The sequence below is a fragment of the Arachis hypogaea genome, chromosome 4 (genome assembly GCF_003086295.3).
Source record: "Arachis hypogaea cultivar Tifrunner chromosome 4, arahy.Tifrunner.gnm2.J5K5, whole genome shotgun sequence".
Taxonomy (NCBI): Eukaryota; Viridiplantae; Streptophyta; class Magnoliopsida; order Fabales; family Fabaceae; genus Arachis; species Arachis hypogaea.
The window spans coordinates 78,666,316-78,676,999 of NC_092039.1; the positions used below are offsets into that span (position 1 = coordinate 78,666,316).

General features: G+C 37.0%; 1 non-coding gene across 1 annotated transcript; it reads right to left on the minus strand.

The window, feature by feature from the left end:
• Positions 1–6,158: 6,158 nt before the first annotated feature.
• Positions 6,159–6,266, minus strand: LOC112798702 (small nucleolar RNA R71). Its single transcript, XR_003200301.1, has one exon. It is a non-coding gene; the product is annotated as a small nucleolar RNA R71 (small nucleolar RNA).
• Positions 6,267–10,684: the final 4,418 nt, after the last annotated feature.

Here is a 10,684-nt window from a genome sequence, read left to right on the forward strand (position 1 = left end):
AAATATGAAGATCAAACAAGAAGACTTGTCAAGAACAACTTGAAGATCATGAAGAATGCAATGCATGAATTTTTTTTTGAAAATTTTTAGAAAATTAAAAATAAGAAATTGACACCAAACATAAAATTTGACTCAAGACTCAAACAAGAAACACAAAATATTTTTGATTTTATGATTTTATTAAATTTTTTTTTGGATTTTTAGAAAAATGAAAAAGCAGAAAAATTTTGAAAGATTCTTGAAAACTTTTTGAAAACAAAATAAAGGAAAATTACCTAATCTGAGCAACAAGATGAACCGTCAGTTGTCCAAACTCGAACAATCCCCGACAACGGCACCAAAAACTTGGTGCACGAAATTGTGATCTCAATGGCGCCAACAACTTGGTACGCACAATTGTAATATCACTCTTTTTCACAACTTCGCATAACTAACTAGCAAGTGCACTTGGTCATCCAAGTAATAAACCTTACGTGAATAAGGGTCGATCCCACGGAGATTGTCGGCTTGAAGCAAGCTATGGTCACCTTGTAAATCTCAGTCAGGCGGATTCAATGGTTATGTCGTTATAATAAGTTAAAAGATAAATAAAACATAAAATAAATATAGAGATACTTATGTAATTCATTGGTGGGAATTTCAGATAAGTATATGGAGATTCTTTATCCCTCTTGAATCTCTGCTTTCCTACTGCCTTCATCCAATCCTTCATACTCCTTTCCATGGCAAGCTGTATGTTGGGTGTCACCGTTGTCAATGGCTACCTCTCGTCCTCTCAGTGAAAATAGTCCTCTACGGTTTCCCACATGGCTAATCAGCTGTTGGTTCTCGATCGTGTAGGAAAAGGATTTACTATCCTTTTGCGTCTGTCACCACGCCCTACAGTCGCGAGTTTGAAGCTCGTCACAGTCATCCCATCCCAGATCCTACTCGGATTACCACAGACAAGGTTTAGACTTTCTGGATCTCAAGAATACTGCCAATGGATTCTAGCTTATACCACGAAGACTCTGATCTCACGGAATGGAAGGCTTTGTTGTTAGGAGAGGCAACCATGCGTCGTGGACCAGAAATCCAAGAGATACACACTCTAGCTTTCGCAGGTAGAACGGAAGTGTTTGTCAGGCACGCGTTCATAACTGAGAATGGTGATGAGTGTCACGGATCATCACATTCATCAGGTTGAAGTGCGAATGAATATCTTAGAATAAGAATAAGCATGAATTGAATAGAAAACAGTAGTAATTGCATTAATACTCGAGGAACAACAGAGCTCCACACCCTTAATCTATGTTGTGTAGAAACTCCACCGTTGAAAATACATAAGTGATAAAGGTCCAGGCATGGCCATGAGGCCACCCCCCAATGTCTAAGATCGCATAAACTGATCAATGATAGATTCCAAGATTAAAATACAATAGTAAAAAGTCCTATTTATACTAGACTAGTCAATAGGGTTACAGAAATGAGTAAATGATGCATAAGTCCACTTCCGGGCCCACTTGGTGTGTGCTTGGGCTGAGAATTAAAGCTTTCACGTGTAGAGGTCTTCCTTGGAGTTGAACGCTAGTTTGTAATTTGTTATTGGCGTTTAACGCCAGAATAGGGCAGAAAGCTGGCGTTAAACGCCAGTTTGCGTCGTCTAAACTCGGGCAAAGTATGGACTATTATATATTGCTGGAAAGCCCTGGATATCTACTTTCCAACGCAATTGAGAGCAGGAAGGTTAGAATCCAACAGCATCAGCAGTCCTTTGTCAGCCTCTGAATCAGATTTTTGCTCAAGTCCCTCAATTTCAGCCAGAAAATACCTGAAATCACAGAAAAACACACAAACTCATAGTAAAGTCAAAAAATGTGAATTTTGCTTAAAAACTAATAAAAATATACTAAAAACTAAATAAAACATACTAAAAAATATGTAAAAACAATGCCAAAAAGTGTATAAATTATCCGCTCATCAGTTGTCTTACCACCAAGTAACAACAGAGAAGCAATACCACTAGAAGCAACATTTATAACAATCTTTTTCTCAGATCACAATCTAACTAACAAAACTCTGTATAAAAAAGTTTTTCAGTGCCACCAAACCCGTTGGTACACGGAATCGTGATTCTTACACTTCTTCACAACTCCGTGTAGCTGACCAGCAAGTGCACTGGGTCGTCCAAGTAATACCTTACGTGAGTAAAGATCGATCCCACAGAGATTGTCGGCTTGAAGCAAGCTATGATCATCTTGTAAATCTCAGTCAGACAGATTCAAATGGTTATGGGATTTTGATAATTAAAAGACAGATAAAACATAAAATAGGATAGAGATACTTATGTAATTCATTGGTAGGAATTTCAGATAAGCATATGGAGATGCTTTGTTCCTTTGAATCCCTGCTTTCCTACTACTTTCATCCAGTCATGCGTACTTGATGAGCGGATAATTTATACGCTTTTGGCATTGTTTTTAGGTAGTTTTTAGTAGGATCTAGCTACTTTTAGGGATGTTTTCATTAGTTTTTATGTAAAATTCACATTTCTAGACTTTACTATGAGTTTGTGCATTTTTCTATGATTTCAGGTATTTTCTGGCTGAAATTGAGGGACCTAAGCAAAAATCTGATTTAGGCTGACAAAAGACTGCTCATGCTGTTGGATTCTAACCTCTCTGCACTCAAAATGGATTTTTTGGAGCTATAGAACTCCAAATGGCGCGCTCTTAATGGCGTTGGAAAGTAGACATTCAGAGCTTTCTAAAAATATATAATAGTCCATACTTTATTCGAGTTTAGATGACACAAAGTGGCGTTGAACGCCACTTCCATGCTGCATTCTAGAGTAAAATGCCAAAAACACATCACAAACCAGAGTTAAACGCCAAAAACACGTTACAACTTGGCGTTTAACTCTAAGAGAATCCTCTGCACGTATAAAGCTCAAGCTCAGCCCAAGCACACACCAAAGTGGGTCCTAGAAGTGGATTTCTGCATTTAGACTTATTTCTATAAACCCTAGTAACTAGTCTAGTATAAATAGGACATTTTACTATTGTATTAGACACCTTTGGATTATTTTTGGATTACCTTATGATCCTTTGATCACGTTTATGGGGGCTGGCCATTCGGCCATGCCTGGACCATCACTTGTGTATTTTCAACGGTGGAGTTTCTGCACACCATAGATTAAGGGTGTGGAGCTCTGCTGTACCTCAAGTTTTAATGCAATTACTACTATTTTCTATTCAATTCAGCTTATTCTTATGCTAAGATATTCGTTGCACTTTAACATGATGAATGTGATGATCCGTGACACTCATCATCAATCTCACCTATGAACACGTGACAAACAACCACTTTCGTTCTATCTTAGAACGAGCGAATATCTCTTGGATTCCTTAACCAGAATCTTCGTGGTATAAGCTAGAATTATTGGTGGCCATTCTTGAGAATCCGGAAAGTCTAAACCTTGTCTGTGGTATTCCGAGTAGGATTCAGGGATTGAATGACTGTGACGAGTTTCAAACTCGCGATTGTTGGGCGTAGTGACAGACGCAAAAGAATCAATGGATTCTATTCCGACATGATCGAGAACCGACAGATGATTAGCCATGATGTGACAAGAGCATTTGGTCCTTTTTCACAGAGAGGATGGGAAGTAGCCATTGACAATGATGATGCCATACATACAGCTTGCCATGGAAAGGAGTATGAAGAATTGGATGAAAGCAGTAGGAAAGCAGAGATTCAACAGGAACTAGAATCTCTATGCACTTATCTGAAATTTCCACCATTGAACTACACAAGTATCTCTATCTTTATTTTATGTTTTATTTATTATTATTTTCGAAAACCTTTATAACCATTTGAATCTGCCTAACTGAGATTTACAAGATGACCATAGCTTGCTTCATACCAACAATCTCCATGTGATCGACCCTTACTCACGTAAGGTATTACTTGGACGACTCAGTGCACTTGCTGGTTAGCTGTGCGAAGTTGTGACAAAGTGTGATTCACGTTTGAGAGCGCTACCAAGTTTTTGGCGCCATTGTTGATGATCACAATTTCATGCACCAAGTTTTTGGCGCCGTTGCCGGGGATTGTTCGAGTTTGGACAACTGACGGTTCATCTTATTGCTCAGATTAGGTCATTTTCATTTCAAAAAGTTTTCAAAAATCTTTCAAAAATTTTTTTCTCTTTTTCGTTTTCCTAAAGATTATTTTCGAAAAATACAAAAAAAAATTCAAAAAAATTAATAAAATCATAAAAACCAAAAATATTTTGTGTTTTTTGTTTGAGTCTAGTGTCAAATTTTAAGTTTGGTGTCAATTGCATGTTTTAAAAACCTTTGCATTTTTTGAAAATTCATGCATGGTGTTCTTCATGATCTTCAAGTTGTTCTTGATAAGTCCTTGTGGTTGATCTTTAAATTTTCTTGTTTTGTGTCTTTTGTTGTTTTTCATAGGCATTCTTGCATTCATAGTGTCTAAGCATTAAAGATTTCTGAGTTTGGTGTCTTGCATGTTTTTCTTTTCTTAAAAATTTTCAAAAATAAGTCTTGATGTTCATCTTGATCTTCAAAGTGTTCTTGGTGTTCATCTTGACATTCATAGTGTTCTTGCATGCATCTTGTGTTTTGATTCATAATTTTCATGTTGTGAGTCATTTTTATGTTTTTCTCTCTCATCATTAAAAATTCAAAAATAAAAAAAAATATCTTTCCTTATTTTGCTCATAATATTCGAAAATTTGAGTTGACTTAGTTAAAATTTTTTAAAAACTTAGCTATTTCTTATAAGTCAAGTCAAATTTTCAATTTTAAAAATCTTATCTTTTCAAAATCTTTTTCAAAAATCAAATCTTTTTCATTTTTTCTATTATTTTTTAAAATTTTTAAAAATTTATTTTCAAAATCTTTTTCTTATTTTTATTTCAAAATTTCGAAAACTTTAATAACAATTAATGTGATTGATTCAAAAATTTGAAGTTTGTTACTTTCTTGTTAAGAAAGGTTCAATCTTTAAATTCTAGAGTCATATCTTTTAGTTTCTTGTTAGTCAAGTAATCAATTTTAATTTTAAAAATCAAATATTTTCCAAAATATCTTTTTCAATCATATCTTTTCAAAATATCTTTTTTTCAAATTATATCTTTTTCAAATTCAATTTCAAAATCTTTCCCAACTTCTTATCTTTTCAAAATTGAATTTCAAATCTTTTTCAACTAACTAATTGACTTTTTGTTTGTTTTACTATTTCTTATCTTTTTCAAAACCACCTAACTACTCTTCTCTCTCTAATTTTCGAAAATTACCCCCCTCTTTTTCAAAATTCTTTTAATTAACTAATTATTTCAAATTTTAATTTTAATTTTATTTCTTCTCTTAATTTTCGAAAATCACTAACCCTTTTTCAAAATTTATTTTCGAATTTCTCCCTCTCTCATCTCCTTCTATTTATTTATCTACTAACACTTCTCTTCCACTCAAGAATTCGAACCCACTCTCTTCCCCCTTGTGTTTGGATTCTTACCTTTTCACTTCTTCTATTCTTTTCTTCTTCTACTAATATAAAGGAATTTTTTTACTATGGTAAAGAGGATTCCTATTATTATTTTCTGTTCCCTTCTTTTTCATATGAGTAGGAGCAAGGACAAGAATACTCTTGTTGAAGCAGATCCTAAACCTGAAAGGACTCTGAAGAGAAAACTAAGAGAAGCTAAATTACAACAATCCAGAGACAACCTTACAGAAATTTTCGAAAAGAAAGAGGAGATGGCAGACGAAAATAATAATGCAAGGAGGATGCTTGGTGATTATACTACACCTACTTCCAAATTTCATGGAAAAAGCATCTCAATCCCTGCCATTGGAGCAAACAATTTTGAGCTGAAACCTCAACTAGTTGCTCTAATGCAACTGAACTACAAGTTCCATGGACTTCCATTAGAAGATCCCTATCAGTTTTTAACTGAATTCTTGCAGATCTGTGAGACTGCTAAGACTAATGGAGTATATCCTGAAGTCTACAGGCTCATGCTTTTCCCTTTCGCTGTAAGAGACAGAGTTAGAACATGGTTGGACTCACAACCTAAAGATAGCCTGGACTCCTGGGATAAGCTGGTCACGGCCTTCTTGGCTAAGTTCTTTCCTCCTCAAAAGCTGAGCAAGCTTAGAGTGGATGTTCAAACCTTCAAACAAAAAGATGGTGAATCCCTCTATGAAGCTTAGGAAAGATACAAACAGATGACCAAAAGATGTCCTTCTGACAAGCTTTCAGAGTGGACTATTTTAGATATATTCTATTATGGTCTATCTGAGTTCTCTAAGATGTCACTGGACCATTCTGCAGGTGGATCCATTCACCTAAAGAAAATGACTGCAGAAGCTCAAGAACTCATTGACATGGTTGCAAATAACCAGTTCATGTACACTTCTGAGAGGAATTCTGTGAGTAATGGGACGCCTCAGAGGAAGGGAGTTCTTGAAATTGATGCTCTGAATGCCATATTGGCTCAGAACAAAATGTTGACTCAGCAAGTCAACATGATTTCTCAAAGTCTAAATGTATTGCAAAATGCATCCAACAATACTAAAGAGGCATCTTCTGAAGAAGAAGCCTGTGATCCTGAGAACCCTGCAATGGCAGAGGTAAATTACATGGGTGAATCTTATGGAAACAGCTATAATTCTTCATGGAGAAATCATCCAAATTTCTCATGGAAGGATCAACAAAAGCCACAACAAGGCTTTAATAATGGTGGAAGAAACATACTCAGTAATAACAAGCCTTTTCCATCATCTTCTCAGTAACAGACAGAGAATTCTGAGCAGAGCTCCTCTAGCTTAGCAAATATAGTCTTTGATCTGTCTAATGCCACTTTAAGTTTCGTGAGTGAAACAAGATCCTCCATTAGAAATTTGGAAGCACAAGTGGGCCAGCTGAGTAAGAAAATCACTGAAACTCCTCCTAGTACTCTCCCAAGCAATACTGAAGAGAATCCAAAAAGAGAGTGCAAGGCCATTGACATAATCAAAATGGCCAAACCTAGAGAGGAAGGGGAGGACGTGAATCCCAATGAGGAAGACCTCATGGGACGTCTCCCAAACAAGAAGGAGTTCCCTATTGAGGACCTAAAGGAATCTGAGGCTCATATAAAGACTATATAGATTCCTTTAAACCTCCTTCTGCCATTCATGAGCTTTGAAAACTATTCTTCCTCTGAAGAGGATGAAGATGTAACTGGAGAGCAAGTTGCTCAATATTTAGGAGCTATCATGAGGTTGAATGTCAAGTTGTTTGGTAATGAGACTTGGGAAGATGCACCTCCCTTGTTCATTAGTGAACTAAATACATGGGTTCAGCAAACTTTACCTCAAAAGAAACAAGATCCTGGTAAATTCTTAATACCCTGTACCATGGGCACCATGACCTTTGAGAGGGCTCTGTGTGACCTGGGGTCAGGTATAAATCTTATGCCACTCTCTGTAATGGAAAAACTGGGGATCTTTGAGGTATAGGCTGCCACATTCTCATTAGAGATGGCAGACAATTCAAAAGAAAAGCTTATGGATTGGTAGAGGACCTGTTAGTAAAGGTTAAAGGCCTTTACATCCCTGCTGATTTCATAATCTTAGACACTAGGAAGGAAGAGGATGAATGCATCATCCTTGGAAGACCCTTCCTAGCCACAACAGGAGCTGTGATTGATGTTGACAGAGGAGAGCTAGTCCTTCAATTAAATGGGGACTACCTTGTGTTTAAAGCTCAAGGATATTCCTCTGCAACCATGGAGAGGAAGCATGAAAAGCTTCCCTCAATATAGAGTCAAACAAAGCCCCCACAATCAAACTCTAAGTTTGATGTTAGGAGGCCACGACCAAACTCTAAGTTTGGTATTAAACCCCCACATTCAAAATCTAAGTTTGGTGTTGGGAGTCCACAATATTGACCTGATCACCTGTGAGGCTCCATGAGAGCTCACTGTCAAGCTATTGACATTAAAGAAGCGCTTATTGGGAGGCAACCCAATTTTTATTTATCTAATTTTATTTTTATTTTATTTTTCTTTTATGTTTTATTAGGTTCATGATCATGTGGAGTCACAAAAAAAAAATACTAAAATTAAAAATAGAATAAAAAACAGCAGAAGAAACAGCACACCCTGGAGGAAGAGCCTACTGGCATTTAAATGCCAATAAGGAGCATCTGGCTGGCGTTTAACACCAGAATAGAGCATAAAGCATGTGTTGAATACTAGAAACAAGCTGTAGTCTGGCGTTTAAACGCCAGGATTGCACCCTGAAGAGAGCTGGCGTTAAATGCCAGGATTGCATAGAAGGGCATTTTACACGCCTAAAAAGTGCAGGGATGAAAAATCCTTGACACCTCAAGATCTGTGGACCCCACAGGATCCCCACCTACCTTCTCCCTCTCTCTCACACCTTTTCATAACACTCTTTCCCAAACATCATTCACCAATCACCTCAATCACTCTTCCCCATCACCTCTTCACCACTCACGTCCATCCACTCTTCCCCATAAACCCCACCTACCTTCAAATTCAAAATCTCTTTCCCACCCAAACCCACCCTAAATGACTGAACCCTTACCCCTCTTCCTCCACTTTATAAACCCCTCCATATTTCTTCATTTTCACACAACACAACCCTCTCTTCTCACCCTTGGCCGAATACACATCTCTCTCCCTCTCTTCCATCTCTTCTTCTTCTTCATCTATTCTTTCCCCTTTTGCTCGAGGATGAGCAACATTCTAAGTTTGGTGTGGTAAAAGCATAGCTTTCTTGTTTTTTCATAACTATTTATGGCACCTAAGGCCGGAGAAACCTCTAGAAAGAGGAAAGGGAAGACAAAAGCTTCCACCTCCGAGTCATGGGAGATGGAGAGATTCATCTCAAAAGTCCATGGCTCAGTAGTAGAGCATTTGACTGCACATCAAGAGAGCCCACTCATGGACCTCAACAAGAGCATGAGGAATTCCCTCATCAAGAAATCCCTGAGATACCTCAAGGGATACATTTTCCTCCACACAACTATTGGGAGTAACTAAGGATAGGAGCACCAAAATCACTAGGGATGAAGCAATAAAAGCAAGGAAGAGACATAGAGAAGCTCAGAAGAAGGCGCCACCATCACTAAGGTGGACTCATTCCTTAGCTTCCTTGTTCTTATTTCTCTGTTTTTTTGATTTTATGCTATATGTTTGTCTATGTTTTGAGTCTTTACTACATGATCATTAGTATTTAGTAACTATGTCTTAAGGCTATAAATAATTCCATGAATCCTTCACCTTTCTTAAATGAAAAATGTTTTTAATACAAAAGAACAAGAAGTACATGAGTTTCAAATTCATCCTTGAATTTAGTTTAATTATATTGATGTGGTGACAATACTTTTTGTTTTCTGAATGAAAGCTTGAACAGTGCATATTTTTGATCTTGTTATTTATGAATGTTAAAATTGTTGGCTCTTGAAAGAATGATGAATAAAAGAAATGTTATTAATGATCTGAAAAAGCCAATAGCCCTTAAAACCAAAAGGCAAGGGTAAAAAGGATCCAAGGCTTTGAGAATCAATGGATAGGAGGGCCCAAGGATATAAAATCCAGGCCTAAGCGGCTAAATCATGTTGTCCCTAACCATGTGCTTGTGGCATGCAGGTCCAAGTGAAAAGCTTGAGACTGAGTGGTCAAAGTCGTGATCCAAAGCAAAAAAATAAGAGAGTGTGCTTAAGAGCTCTGGACACCTCTAACTAGGAACTTTAGCAAAGCTGAGTCACAATCTGAAAAGGTTCACCCAGTCATGTGTCTGTGGCATTTATGTATCCGGTGGTAATACTGGAAAACAAAGTGCTTAGGGCCACGGCCAAGACTCATAAAAGTAGCTGTGTTCAAGAATCAACATACTTAACTAGGAGAATCAATTAACACTGTCTGAACTCTAAGTTCCTATAGAAGCCAATCATTCTGAACTTCAAAGGAAAAAGTGAGATGCCAAAACTGTTCAGAAGCAAAAAGCTACAAGTCCCGCTCATCTAATTAGAACTAATATTCATTGATATTTTGGGATTTATAGTATATTCTCTTCTTTTTATCCTATTTGATTTTCAAGTTTCTTGGGGACAAGCAACAATTTAAGTTTGGTGTTGTGATGAGTGGATAATTTATACGCTTTTTGGCATTGTTTTTAGGTAGTTTTTAGTAGGATCTAGCTACTTTTAGGGATGTTTTCATTAGTTTTTATGTAAAATTCACATTTCTAGACTTTACTATGAGTTTGTGTGTTTTTCTGTGATTTCAGGTATTTTCTGGCTGAAATTGAGGGACCTGAGCAAAAATTTGATTCTGGCTGACAAAGGACTGCTGATGCTGTTGGATTCTGACCTCCCTGCACTCGAAATAGATTTTTTGGAGCTACAGAACTCCTAATGGCGTGCTCTTAATGGCGTTGGAAAGTAGACATTCAGAGATTTTCAGCAATATATAATAGTCCATACTTTATTCGAGTTTAGATGACGCAAAGTGGCATTTAACGCCACTTTCATGCTACATTCTGGAGTAAAACATCAGAAACACGTCACAAACCAGAGTTAAACGCCAAAAACACGTTACAACTTGGTGTTTAACTCCAAGAGAAGCCTCTAAACGTGTAAAGCTCAAGATCAGCCCAAGCAC